General features: G+C 48.2%; 5 non-coding genes across 5 annotated transcripts; all 5 read left to right on the top strand.

Moving 5' to 3' along the window:
- The first annotated feature begins 501 nt into the window (after window positions 1–501).
- trnac-gca (transfer RNA cysteine (anticodon GCA)) lies at window positions 502–573 on the top strand. Its single transcript has one exon. It is a non-coding gene; the product is annotated as a tRNA-Cys (tRNA).
- Window positions 574–4,205: 3,632 nt separating this feature from the next.
- Window positions 4,206–4,277, top strand: trnac-gca (transfer RNA cysteine (anticodon GCA)). The gene has a single exon. It is a non-coding gene; the product is annotated as a tRNA-Cys (tRNA).
- A 2,599-nt stretch (window positions 4,278–6,876) lies between these two features.
- Window positions 6,877–6,948, top strand: trnac-gca (transfer RNA cysteine (anticodon GCA)). The gene has a single exon. It is a non-coding gene; the product is annotated as a tRNA-Cys (tRNA).
- A 1,521-nt stretch (window positions 6,949–8,469) lies between these two features.
- On the top strand, window positions 8,470–8,541 carry trnac-gca (transfer RNA cysteine (anticodon GCA)). Its single transcript has one exon. It is a non-coding gene; the product is annotated as a tRNA-Cys (tRNA).
- A 3,632-nt stretch (window positions 8,542–12,173) lies between these two features.
- Window positions 12,174–12,245, top strand: trnac-gca (transfer RNA cysteine (anticodon GCA)). Its single transcript has one exon. It is a non-coding gene; the product is annotated as a tRNA-Cys (tRNA).
- The last annotated feature ends 488 nt before the right edge of the window (window positions 12,246–12,733 follow it).

Here is a 12,733-nt window from a genome sequence, read left to right as displayed (position 1 = left end):
CAAGAGGTCCCCAGTTCAAATCTGGGTGCCCCCTTCATAGAAGCAACTTCCCGGCACTGGAGCGGCTTTTCAAGTAACTGCCGTTGCCCATCCTGCACAGGAAACACTGAAGGAGGGGTGTTTTGCTACCACAGCAAGGTTCCTTCTACAATGAACACCTCAAAGACACAAAGATCCGTGTTGCATCGTGAGATGTTGCAAAACATGCACTGCAGCCCCGAAACGAGAGCATGAAAGCGTTGCACGTACATACGGTCAGCGCGGATGCACTCGATGAGTGCATCTGCGCAATATCTTCCGTCCATCTGAACTCTACCACTCAGCCATTTCCAGTTCCGATGCAAATGCCATTGAAGTCAGACAGTCATTTTGGAGTTAGGTTCCACATACAAAACATCTGTGCTGCACGTAAACTGTTGAAAGGCACAGACAACTGAGTTGTTTCAGACAATTGTCACTGTAGTATGTGGAAAGTGTAAACATGCACCGCAGTTTTCCGTTGGGGGTATAGCTCAGTGGTAGAGCATTTGACTGCAGATCAAGAGGTCCCCAGTTCAAATCTGGGTGCCCCCTTTATACAAGCAACTTCCCGGCACTGGAGCGGCTTTTCAAGTAACTGCCGTTGCCCATCCTGCACAGGAAACACTGAAGGAGGGGTGTTTTGCTACCACAGCAAGGTTCCTTCTTTGATGAACACCTCAAAGACACAAAGATCCGTGTTGCATCGTGAGATGTTGCAAAACATGCACTGCAGCCCCGAAACGAGAGCATGAAAGCTTTGCACGTACATACGGTCAGCGCGGATGCACTCGATGAGTGCATCTGCGCAATATCTTACGTCCACCACTCAGCCATTTCCAGTTCCGATGCAAATGCCATTGAAGTCAGACAGTCATTTTGGAGTTAGGTTCCACATACAAAACATCTGTGCTGCACGTAAACTGTTGAAAGGCGCAGACAAGAGAGTTGTTTTAGACAATTGTCACTGTAGTATGTGGAAAGTGTAAACATGCACCGCAGTTTTCTGTTGGGGCTATAGCTCAGTGGTAGAGCATTTGACTGCAGATCCAGAGGTCCCCAGTTCAAATCTGGGTGCCCCCTTTATACAAGCAACTTCCCTGCACTGGAGCGGCTTTTCAAGTAACTGCCGTTGCCCATCCTGCACAGGAAACACTGAAGGAGGGGTGTTTTGCTACCACAGCAAGGTTCCTTCTTTGAAGAACACCTCAAAGACACGAAGATCCGTGTTGCATCGTGAGATGTTGCAAAACATGCACTGCAGCGCCGAAACGAGAGCATGAAAGCATTGCACGTGCATACGGTCAGCGCCGAGGTCATCGGAGCAATATCTTCCGTCCATCTGGACTCTACCACTCAGCCATTTCCATTTCCGATGCAAATGCCATTGAAGTCAGACAGTCATTTTGGAGTTAGGTTCCACATACAAAACATCTGTGCTGCACGTAAACTGTTGAAAGGCGCAGACAAGAGAGTTGTTTTAGACAATTGTCCCTGTAGTATGTGGAAAGTGTAAACATGCACCGCAGTTTTCTGTTGGGGGTATAGCTCAGTGGTAGAGCATTTTACTGCAGATCAAGAGGTCCCCAGTTCAAATCTGGGTGCCCCCTTCATAGATGCAACTTCCCGGCACTGGAGCGGCTTTTCAAGTAACTGCTGTTGCCCATCCTGCACAGGAAACACTGAAGGAGGGGTGTTTTGCTACCACAGCAAGGTTCCTTCTATGATGAACACCTCAAAGACACAAAGATCCGTGTTGCATCGTGAGATGTTGCAAAACATGCACTGCAGCCCCGAAACGAGAGCATGAAAGCGTTGCACGTACATACGGTCAGCGCGGATGCACTCGATGAGTGCATCTGCGCAATATCTTACGTCCATCACTCAGCCATTTCCATTTCCGATGCAAATGCCATTGAAGTCAGACAGTCATTTTGGAGTTAGGTTCCACATACAAAACATCTGTGCTGCACGTAAACTGTTGAAAGGCGCAGACAAGAGAGTTGTTTTAGACAATTGTCACTGTAGTATGTGGAAAGTGTAAACATGCACCGCAGATTTCTGTTGGGAGTATAGCTCAGTGGTAGAGCATTTTACTGCAGATCAAGAGGTCCCCAGTTCAAATCTGGGTGCCCCCTTCATAGAAGCAACTTCCCGGCACTGGAGCGGCTTTTCAAGTAACTGCCGTTGCCCATCCTGCACAGGAAACACTGAAGGAGGGGTGTTTTGCTACCACAGCAAGGTTCCTTCTTTGATGAACACCTCAAAGACACGAAGATCCGTGTTGCATCGTGAGATGTTGCAAAACATGCACTGCAGCGCCGAAACGAGAGCATGAAAGCATTGCACGTGCATACGGTCAGCGCCGAGGTCATCGGAGCAATATCTTCCGTCCATCTGGACTCTACCACTCAGCCATTTCCATTTCCGATGCAAATGCCATTGAAGTCAGACAGTCATTTTGGAGTTAGGTTCCACATACAAAACATCTGTGCTGCACGTAAACTGTTGAAAGGCGCAGACAAGAGAGTTGTTTTCGACAATTGTCACTGTAGTATGTGGAAAGTGTAAACATGCACCGCAGTTTTCCGGTGGGGGTATAGCTCAGTGGTCGAGCATTTGACTGCAGATCGAGAGGTCCCCAGTTCAAATCTGGGTGCCCCCTTTATACAAGCAACTTCCCTGCACTGGAGCGGCTTTTCAAGTAACTGCCGTTGCCCATCCTGCACAGGAAACACTGAAGGAGGGGTGTTTTGCTACCACAGCAAGGTTCCTTCCACGATGAACACCTCAAAGACTCAACGATCCGTGGTGCATCGTGAGATGTTGCAAAACATGCACTGCAGCGCAGAAACGAGAGCATGAAAGCGTTGCACGTGCATACGGTCAGCGTGGATGCACTCTATGAGTGCATCTGCGCAATATCTTCCGTCCATCTGAACTCTACCACTCAGCCATTTCCATTTCCGATGCAAATGCCATTGAAGTCAGACAGTCATTTTGGAGTTAGGTTCCACATACAAAACATCTGTGCTGCACGTAAACTGATGAAAGGCGCAGACAAGAGAGTTGTTTTAGACAATTGTCATTGTAGTATGTGGAAAGTGCAAACATGCACCGCCCTTTTCTCGTGGGAGTCTAGCTCAGTGGTAGAGCATTTGACTGCAGATCCAGAGGTCCCCAGTTCAAATCTGGGTGCCCCCTTTATACAAGCAACTTCCCTGCACTGGAGCGGCTTTTCAAGTAACTGCCGTTGCCCATCCTGCACAGGAAACACTGAAGGAGGGGTGTTTTGCTACCACAGCAAGGTTCCTTCTACGATGAACACCTCAAAGACACGAAGATCCGTGTTGCATCGTGAGATGTTGCAAAACATGCACTGCAGCGCCGAAACGAGAGCATGAAAGCATTGCACGTGCATACGGTCAGCGCCGAGGTCATCGGAGCAATATCTTCCGTCCATCTGGACTCTACCACTCAGCCATTTCCATTTCCGATGCAAATGCCATTGAAGTCAGACAGTCATTTTGGAGTTAGGTTCCACATACAAAACATCTGTGCTGCACGTAAACTGTTGAAAGGCGCAGACAAGAGAGTTGTTTTAGACAATTGTCACTGTAGTATGTGGAAAGTGTAAACATGCACCGCAGTTTTCTGTTGGGGGTATAGCTCAGTGGTAGAGCATTTTACTGCAGATCAAGAGGTCCCCAGTTCAAATCTGGGTGCCCCCTTCATAGAAGCAACTTCCCGGCACTGGAGCGGCTTTTCAAGTAACTGCCGTTGCCCATCCTGCACAGGAAACACTGAAGGAGGGGTGTTTTGCTACCACAGCAAGGTTCCTTCTATGATGAACACCTCAAAGACACAAAGATCCGTGTTGCATCGTGAGATGTTGCAAAACATGCACTGCAGCCCCGAAACGAGAGCATGAAAGCGTTGCACGTACATACGGTCAGCGCGGATGCACTCTATGAGTGCATCTGCGCAATATCTTCCGTCCATCACTCAGCCATTTCCATTTCCGATGCAAATGCCATTGAAGTCAGACAGTCATTTTGGAGTTAGGTTCCACATACAAAACATCTGTGCTGCACGTAAACTGTTGAAAGGCACAGACAAAAGAGTTGTTTTCGACAATTGTCACTGTAGTGTGTGGAAAGTATAAACATGCACTGCAGTTTTCCGTTGGGGGTATAGCTCAGTGGTGGAGCGTTTGACTGCAGATCAAGAGGTCCCCAGTTCAAATCTGGGTGCCCCCTTTATACAAGCAACTTCCCTGCACTGGAGCGGCTTTTCAAGTAACTACCGTTGCCCATCCTGCGCAGGAAACACTGAAGGAGGGGTGTTTTGCTACCACAGCAAGGTTCCTTCTATGATGAACACCTCAAAGACTCAAAGATCCGTGGTGCATCGTGAGATGTTGCAAAACATGCACTGCAGCGCAGAAACGAGAGCATGAAAGCGTTGCACGTGCATACGGTCAGCGCGGATGCACTCTATGAGTGCATCTGCGCAATATCTTCCGTCCATCTGAACTCTACCACTCAGCCATTTCCATTTCCGATGCAAATGCCATTGAAGTCAGACAGTCATTTTGGAGTTAGGTTCCACATACAAAACATCTGTGCTGCACGTAAACTGTTGAAAGGCACAGACAAAAGAGTTGTTTTCGACAATTGTCACTGTAGTGTGTGGAAAGTATAAACATGCACCGCAGTTTTCTGTTGGGGGTATAGCTCAGTGGTAGAGCATTTTACTGCAGATCAAGAGGTCCCCAGTTCAAATCTGGGTGCCCCCTTCATAGAAGCAACTTCCCGGCACTGGAGCGGCTTTTCAAGTAACTGCCGTTGCCCATCCTGCACAGGAAACACTGAAGGAGGGGTGTTTTGCTACCACAGCAAGGTTCCTTCTATGATGAACACCTCAAAGACTCAAAGATCCGTGGTGCATCGTGAGATGTTGCAAAACATGCACTGCAGCGCAGAAACGAGAGCATGAAAGCGTTGCACGTGCATACGGTCAGCGCGGATGCACTCTATGAGTGCATCTGCGCAATATCTTCCGTCCATCTGAACTCTACCACTCAGCCATTTCCAGTTCCGATGCAAATGCCATTGAAGTCAGACAGTCATTTTGGAGTTAGGTTCCACATACAAAACATCTGTGCTGCACGTAAACTGTTGAAAGGCACAGACAAAAGAGTTGTTTTCGACAATTGTCACTGTAGTGTGTGGAAAGTATAAACATGCACCGCAGTTTTCCGTTGCGGGTATAGCTCAGTGGTGGAGCATTTGACTGCATATCAAGAGGTCCACAGTTCAAATCTGGGTGCCCCCTTTTCCAAGCAACTTCCCGACACTGGAGCGGCTTTTCAAGTAACTGCCGTTGCCCCTCCTGCACAGGAAACACTGAAGGAGGGGTGTTTTGCTACCACAGCAAGGTTCCTTCTACGATGAACACCTCAAAGACACGAAGATCCGTGTTGCATCGTGAGATGTTGCGAAACATGCACTGCATCGCAGAAACGAGAGCATGAAAGCGTTGCACGTGCATACGGTCAGCGCGGATGCACTCTATGAGTGCATCTGCGCAATATCTTCCGTCCATCTGAACTCTACCACTCAGCCATTTCCATTTCCGATGCAAATGCCATTGAAGTCAGACAGTCATTTTGGAGTTAGGTTCCACATACAAAACATCTGTGCTGCACGTAAACTGATGAAAGGCGCAGACAAGAGAGTTGTTTTAGACAATTGTCATTGTAGTATGTGGAAAGTGTAAACATGCACCGCCCTTTTCTCGTGGGAGTCTAGCTCAGTGGTAGAGCATTTGACTGCAGATCCAGAGGTCCCCAGTTCAAATCTGGGTGCCCCCTTTATACAAGCAACTTCCCTGCACTGGAGCGGCTTTTCAAGTAACTGCCGTTGCCCATCCTGCACAGGAAACACTGAAGGAGGGGTGTTTTGCTACCACAGCAAGGTTCCTTCTTTGATGAACACCTCAAAGACACGAAGATCCGTGTTGCATCGTGAGATGTTGCAAAACATGCACTGCAGCGCCGAAACGAGAGCATGAAAGCATTGCACGTGCATACGGTCAGCGCCGAGGTCATCGGAGCAATATCTTCCGTCCATCTGGACTCTACCACTCAGCCATTTCCATTTCCGATGCAAATGCCATTGAAGTCAGACAGTCATTTTGGAGTTAGGTTCCACATACAAAACATCTGTGCTGCACGTAAACTGTTGAAAGGCGCAGACAAGAGAGTTGTTTTAGACAATTGTCACTGTAGTATGTGGAAAGTGTAAACATGCACCGCAGTTTTCTGTTGGGGGTATAGCTCAGTGGTAGAGCATTTTACTGCAGATCAAGAGGTCCCCAGTTCAAATCTGGGTGCCCCCTTCATAGATGCAACTTCCCGGCACTGGAGCGGCTTTTCAAGTAACTGCCGTTGCCCATCCTGCACAGGAAACACTGAAGGAGGGGTGTTTTGCTACCACAGCAAGGTTCCTTCTATGATGAACACCTCAAAGACACAAAGATCCGTGTTGCATCGTGAGATGTTGCAAAACATGCACTGCAGCCCCGAAACGAGAGCATGAAAGCGTTGCACGTACATACGGTCAGCGCGGATGCACTCGATGAGTGCATCTGCGCAATATCTTACGTCCACCACTCAGCCATTTCCAGTTCCGATGCAAATGCCATTGAAGTCAGACAGTCATTTTGGAGTTAGGTTCCACATACAAAACATCTGTGCTGCACGTAAACTGTTGAAAGGCGCAGACAAGAGAGTTGTTTTAGACAATTGTCACTGTAGTATGTGGAAAGTGTAAACATGCACCGCCGTTTTCTGGTGGGGGTATAGCTCAGTGGTAGAGCATTTGACTGCAGATCAAGAGGTCCCCAGTTCAAATCTGGGTGCCCCCTTCATAGAAGCAACTTCCCGGCACTGGAGCGGCTTTTCAAGTAACTGCCGTTGCCCATCCTGCACAGGAAACACTGAAGGAGGGGTGTTTTGCTACCACAGCAAGGTTCCTTCTTTGATGAACACCTCAAAGACACGAAGATCCGTGTTGCATCGTGAGATGTTGCAAAACATGCACTGCAGCGCCGAAACGAGAGCATGAAAGCATTGCACGTGCGTACGGTCAGCGCCGAGGTCATTGGAGCAATATCTTCCGTCCATCTGGACTCTACCACTCAGCCATTTCCATTTCCGATGCAAATGCCATTGAAGTCAGACAGTCATTTTGGAGTTAGGTTCCACATACAAAACATCTGTGCTGCACGTAAACTGTTGAAAGGCGCAGACAAGAGAGTTGTTTTCGACAATTGTCACTGTAGTATGTGGAAAGTGTAAACATGCACCGCAGTTTTCCGGTGGGGGTATAGCTCAGTGGTCGAGCATTTGACTGCAGATCGAGAGGTCCCCAGTTCAAATCTGGGTGCCCCCTTTATACAAGCAACTTCCCTGCACTGGAGCGGCTTTTCAAGTAACTGCCGTTGCCCATCCTGCACAGGAAACACTGAAGGAGGGGTGTTTTGCTACCACAGCAAGGTTCCTTCTTTGATGAACACCTCAAAGACACGAAGATCCGTGTTGCATCGTGAGATGTTGCAAAACATGCACTGCAGCGCCGAAACGAGAGCATGAAAGCATTGCACGTGCATACGGTCAGCGCCGTGGTCATCGGAGCAATATCTTCCGTCCATCTGGACTCTACCACTCAGCCATTTCCATTTCCGATGCAAATGCCATTGAAGTCAGACAGTCATTTTGGAGTTAGGTTCCACATACAAAACATCTGTGCTGCACGTAAACTGTTGAAAGGCGCAGACAAGAGAGTTGTTTTAGACAATTGTCACTGTAGTATGTGGAAAGTGTAAACATGCACCGCAGTTTTCTGTTGGGGGTATAGCTCAGTGGTAGAGCATTTTACTGCAGATCAAGAGGTCCCCAGTTCAAATCTGGGTGCCCCCTTCATAGAAGCAACTTCCCGGCACTGGAGCGGCTTTTCAAGTAACTGCCGTTGCCCATCCTGCACAGGAAACACTGAAGGAGGGGTGTTTTGCTACCACAGCAAGGTTCCTTCTACAATGAACACCTCAAAGACACAAAGATCCGTGTTGCATCGTGAGATGTTGCAAAACATGCACTGCAGCCCCGAAACGAGAGCATGAAAGCGTTGCACGTACATACGGTCAGCGCGGATGCACTCGATGAGTGCATCTGCGCAATATCTTCCGTCCATCTGAACTCTACCACTCAGCCATTTCCAGTTCCGATGCAAATGCCATTGAAGTCAGACAGTCATTTTGGAGTTAGGTTCCACATACAAAACATCTGTGCTGCACGTAAACTGTTGAAAGGCACAGACAACTGAGTTGTTTCAGACAATTGTCACTGTAGTATGTGGAAAGTGTAAACATGCACCGCAGTTTTCCGTTGGGGGTATAGCTCAGTGGTAGAGCATTTGACTGCAGATCAAGAGGTCCCCAGTTCAAATCTGGGTGCCCCCTTTATACAAGCAACTTCCCGGCACTGGAGCGGCTTTTCAAGTAACTGCCGTTGCCCATCCTGCACAGGAAACACTGAAGGAGGGGTGTTTTGCTACCACAGCAAGGTTCCTTCTTTGATGAACACCTCAAAGACACAAAGATCCGTGTTGCATCGTGAGATGTTGCAAAACATGCACTGCAGCCCCGAAACGAGAGCATGAAAGCTTTGCACGTACATACGGTCAGCGCGGATGCACTCGATGAGTGCATCTGCGCAATATCTTACGTCCACCACTCAGCCATTTCCAGTTCCGATGCAAATGCCATTGAAGTCAGACAGTCATTTTGGAGTTAGGTTCCACATACAAAACATCTGTGCTGCACGTAAACTGTTGAAAGGCGCAGACAAGAGAGTTGTTTTAGACAATTGTCACTGTAGTATGTGGAAAGTGTAAACATGCACCGCAGTTTTCTGTTGGGGCTATAGCTCAGTGGTAGAGCATTTGACTGCAGATCCAGAGGTCCCCAGTTCAAATCTGGGTGCCCCCTTTATACAAGCAACTTCCCTGCACTGGAGCGGCTTTTCAAGTAACTGCCGTTGCCCATCCTGCACAGGAAACACTGAAGGAGGGGTGTTTTGCTACCACAGCAAGGTTCCTTCTTTGAAGAACACCTCAAAGACACGAAGATCCGTGTTGCATCGTGAGATGTTGCAAAACATGCACTGCAGCGCCGAAACGAGAGCATGAAAGCATTGCACGTGCATACGGTCAGCGCCGAGGTCATCGGAGCAATATCTTCCGTCCATCTGGACTCTACCACTCAGCCATTTCCATTTCCGATGCAAATGCCATTGAAGTCAGACAGTCATTTTGGAGTTAGGTTCCACATACAAAACATCTGTGCTGCACGTAAACTGTTGAAAGGCGCAGACAAGAGAGTTGTTTTAGACAATTGTCCCTGTAGTATGTGGAAAGTGTAAACATGCACCGCAGTTTTCTGTTGGGGGTATAGCTCAGTGGTAGAGCATTTTACTGCAGATCAAGAGGTCCCCAGTTCAAATCTGGGTGCCCCCTTCATAGATGCAACTTCCCGGCACTGGAGCGGCTTTTCAAGTAACTGCTGTTGCCCATCCTGCACAGGAAACACTGAAGGAGGGGTGTTTTGCTACCACAGCAAGGTTCCTTCTATGATGAACACCTCAAAGACACAAAGATCCGTGTTGCATCGTGAGATGTTGCAAAACATGCACTGCAGCCCCGAAACGAGAGCATGAAAGCGTTGCACGTACATACGGTCAGCGCGGATGCACTCGATGAGTGCATCTGCGCAATATCTTACGTCCATCACTCAGCCATTTCCATTTCCGATGCAAATGCCATTGAAGTCAGACAGTCATTTTGGAGTTAGGTTCCACATACAAAACATCTGTGCTGCACGTAAACTGTTGAAAGGCGCAGACAAGAGAGTTGTTTTAGACAATTGTCACTGTAGTATGTGGAAAGTGTAAACATGCACCGCAGATTTCTGTTGGGAGTATAGCTCAGTGGTAGAGCATTTTACTGCAGATCAAGAGGTCCCCAGTTCAAATCTGGGTGCCCCCTTCATAGAAGCAACTTCCCGGCACTGGAGCGGCTTTTCAAGTAACTGCCGTTGCCCATCCTGCACAGGAAACACTGAAGGAGGGGTGTTTTGCTACCACAGCAAGGTTCCTTCTTTGATGAACACCTCAAAGACACGAAGATCCGTGTTGCATCGTGAGATGTTGCAAAACATGCACTGCAGCGCCGAAACGAGAGCATGAAAGCATTGCACGTGCATACGGTCAGCGCCGAGGTCATCGGAGCAATATCTTCCGTCCATCTGGACTCTACCACTCAGCCATTTCCATTTCCGATGCAAATGCCATTGAAGTCAGACAGTCATTTTGGAGTTAGGTTCCACATACAAAACATCTGTGCTGCACGTAAACTGTTGAAAGGCGCAGACAAGAGAGTTGTTTTCGACAATTGTCACTGTAGTATGTGGAAAGTGTAAACATGCACCGCAGTTTTCCGGTGGGGGTATAGCTCAGTGGTCGAGCATTTGACTGCAGATCGAGAGGTCCCCAGTTCAAATCTGGGTGCCCCCTTTATACAAGCAACTTCCCTGCACTGGAGCGGCTTTTCAAGTAACTGCCGTTGCCCATCCTGCACAGGAAACACTGAAGGAGGGGTGTTTTGCTACCACAGCAAGGTTCCTTCCACGATGAACACCTCAAAGACTCAACGATCCGTGGTGCATCGTGAGATGTTGCAAAACATGCACTGCAGCGCAGAAACGAGAGCATGAAAGCGTTGCACGTGCATACGGTCAGCGTGGATGCACTCTATGAGTGCATCTGCGCAATATCTTCCGTCCATCTGAACTCTACCACTCAGCCATTTCCATTTCCGATGCAAATGCCATTGAAGTCAGACAGTCATTTTGGAGTTAGGTTCCACATACAAAACATCTGTGCTGCACGTAAACTGATGAAAGGCGCAGACAAGAGAGTTGTTTTAGACAATTGTCATTGTAGTATGTGGAAAGTGCAAACATGCACCGCCCTTTTCTCGTGGGAGTCTAGCTCAGTGGTAGAGCATTTGACTGCAGATCCAGAGGTCCCCAGTTCAAATCTGGGTGCCCCCTTTATACAAGCAACTTCCCTGCACTGGAGCGGCTTTTCAAGTAACTGCCGTTGCCCATCCTGCACAGGAAACACTGAAGGAGGGGTGTTTTGCTACCACAGCAAGGTTCCTTCTACGATGAACACCTCAAAGACACGAAGATCCGTGTTGCATCGTGAGATGTTGCAAAACATGCACTGCAGCGCCGAAACGAGAGCATGAAAGCATTGCACGTGCATACGGTCAGCGCCGAGGTCATCGGAGCAATATCTTCCGTCCATCTGGACTCTACCACTCAGCCATTTCCATTTCCGATGCAAATGCCATTGAAGTCAGACAGTCATTTTGGAGTTAGGTTCCACATACAAAACATCTGTGCTGCACGTAAACTGTTGAAAGGCGCAGACAAGAGAGTTGTTTTAGACAATTGTCACTGTAGTATGTGGAAAGTGTAAACATGCACCGCAGTTTTCTGTTGGGGGTATAGCTCAGTGGTAGAGCATTTTACTGCAGATCAAGAGGTCCCCAGTTCAAATCTGGGTGCCCCCTTCATAGAAGCAACTTCCCGGCACTGGAGCGGCTTTTCAAGTAACTGCCGTTGCCCATCCTGCACAGGAAACACTGAAGGAGGGGTGTTTTGCTACCACAGCAAGGTTCCTTCTATGATGAACACCTCAAAGACACAAAGATCCGTGTTGCATCGTGAGATGTTGCAAAACATGCACTGCAGCCCCGAAACGAGAGCATGAAAGCGTTGCACGTACATACGGTCAGCGCGGATGCACTCTATGAGTGCATCTGCGCAATATCTTCCGTCCATCACTCAGCCATTTCCATTTCCGATGCAAATGCCATTGAAGTCAGACAGTCATTTTGGAGTTAGGTTCCACATACAAAACATCTGTGCTGCACGTAAACTGTTGAAAGGCACAGACAAAAGAGTTGTTTTCGACAATTGTCACTGTAGTGTGTGGAAAGTATAAACATGCACTGCAGTTTTCCGTTGGGGGTATAGCTCAGTGGTGGAGCGTTTGACTGCAGATCAAGAGGTCCCCAGTTCAAATCTGGGTGCCCCCTTTATACAAGCAACTTCCCTGCACTGGAGCGGCTTTTCAAGTAACTACCGTTGCCCATCCTGCGCAGGAAACACTGAAGGAGGGGTGTTTTGCTACCACAGCAAGGTTCCTTCTATGATGAACACCTCAAAGACTCAAAGATCCGTGGTGCATCGTGAGATGTTGCAAAACATGCACTGCAGCGCAGAAACGAGAGCATGAAAGCGTTGCACGTGCATACGGTCAGCGCGGATGCACTCTATGAGTGCATCTGCGCAATATCTTCCGTCCATCTGAACTCTACCACTCAGCCATTTCCATTTCCGATGCAAATGCCATTGAAGTCAGACAGTCATTTTGGAGTTAGGTTCCACATACAAAACATCTGTGCTGCACGTAAACTGTTGAAAGGCACAGACAAAAGAGTTGTTTTCGACAATTGTCACTGTAGTGTGTGGAAAGTATAAACATGCACCGCAGTTTTCTGTTGGGGGTATAGCTCAGTGGTAG

Source organism: Chiloscyllium punctatum, chromosome 42 (genome assembly GCF_047496795.1).
Source record: "Chiloscyllium punctatum isolate Juve2018m chromosome 42, sChiPun1.3, whole genome shotgun sequence".
Taxonomy (NCBI): Eukaryota; Metazoa; Chordata; class Chondrichthyes; order Orectolobiformes; family Hemiscylliidae; genus Chiloscyllium; species Chiloscyllium punctatum.
The sequence above is the reverse complement of the archived record's forward strand: the minus strand, read 5'-3'. Positions and strand labels throughout refer to the sequence as shown.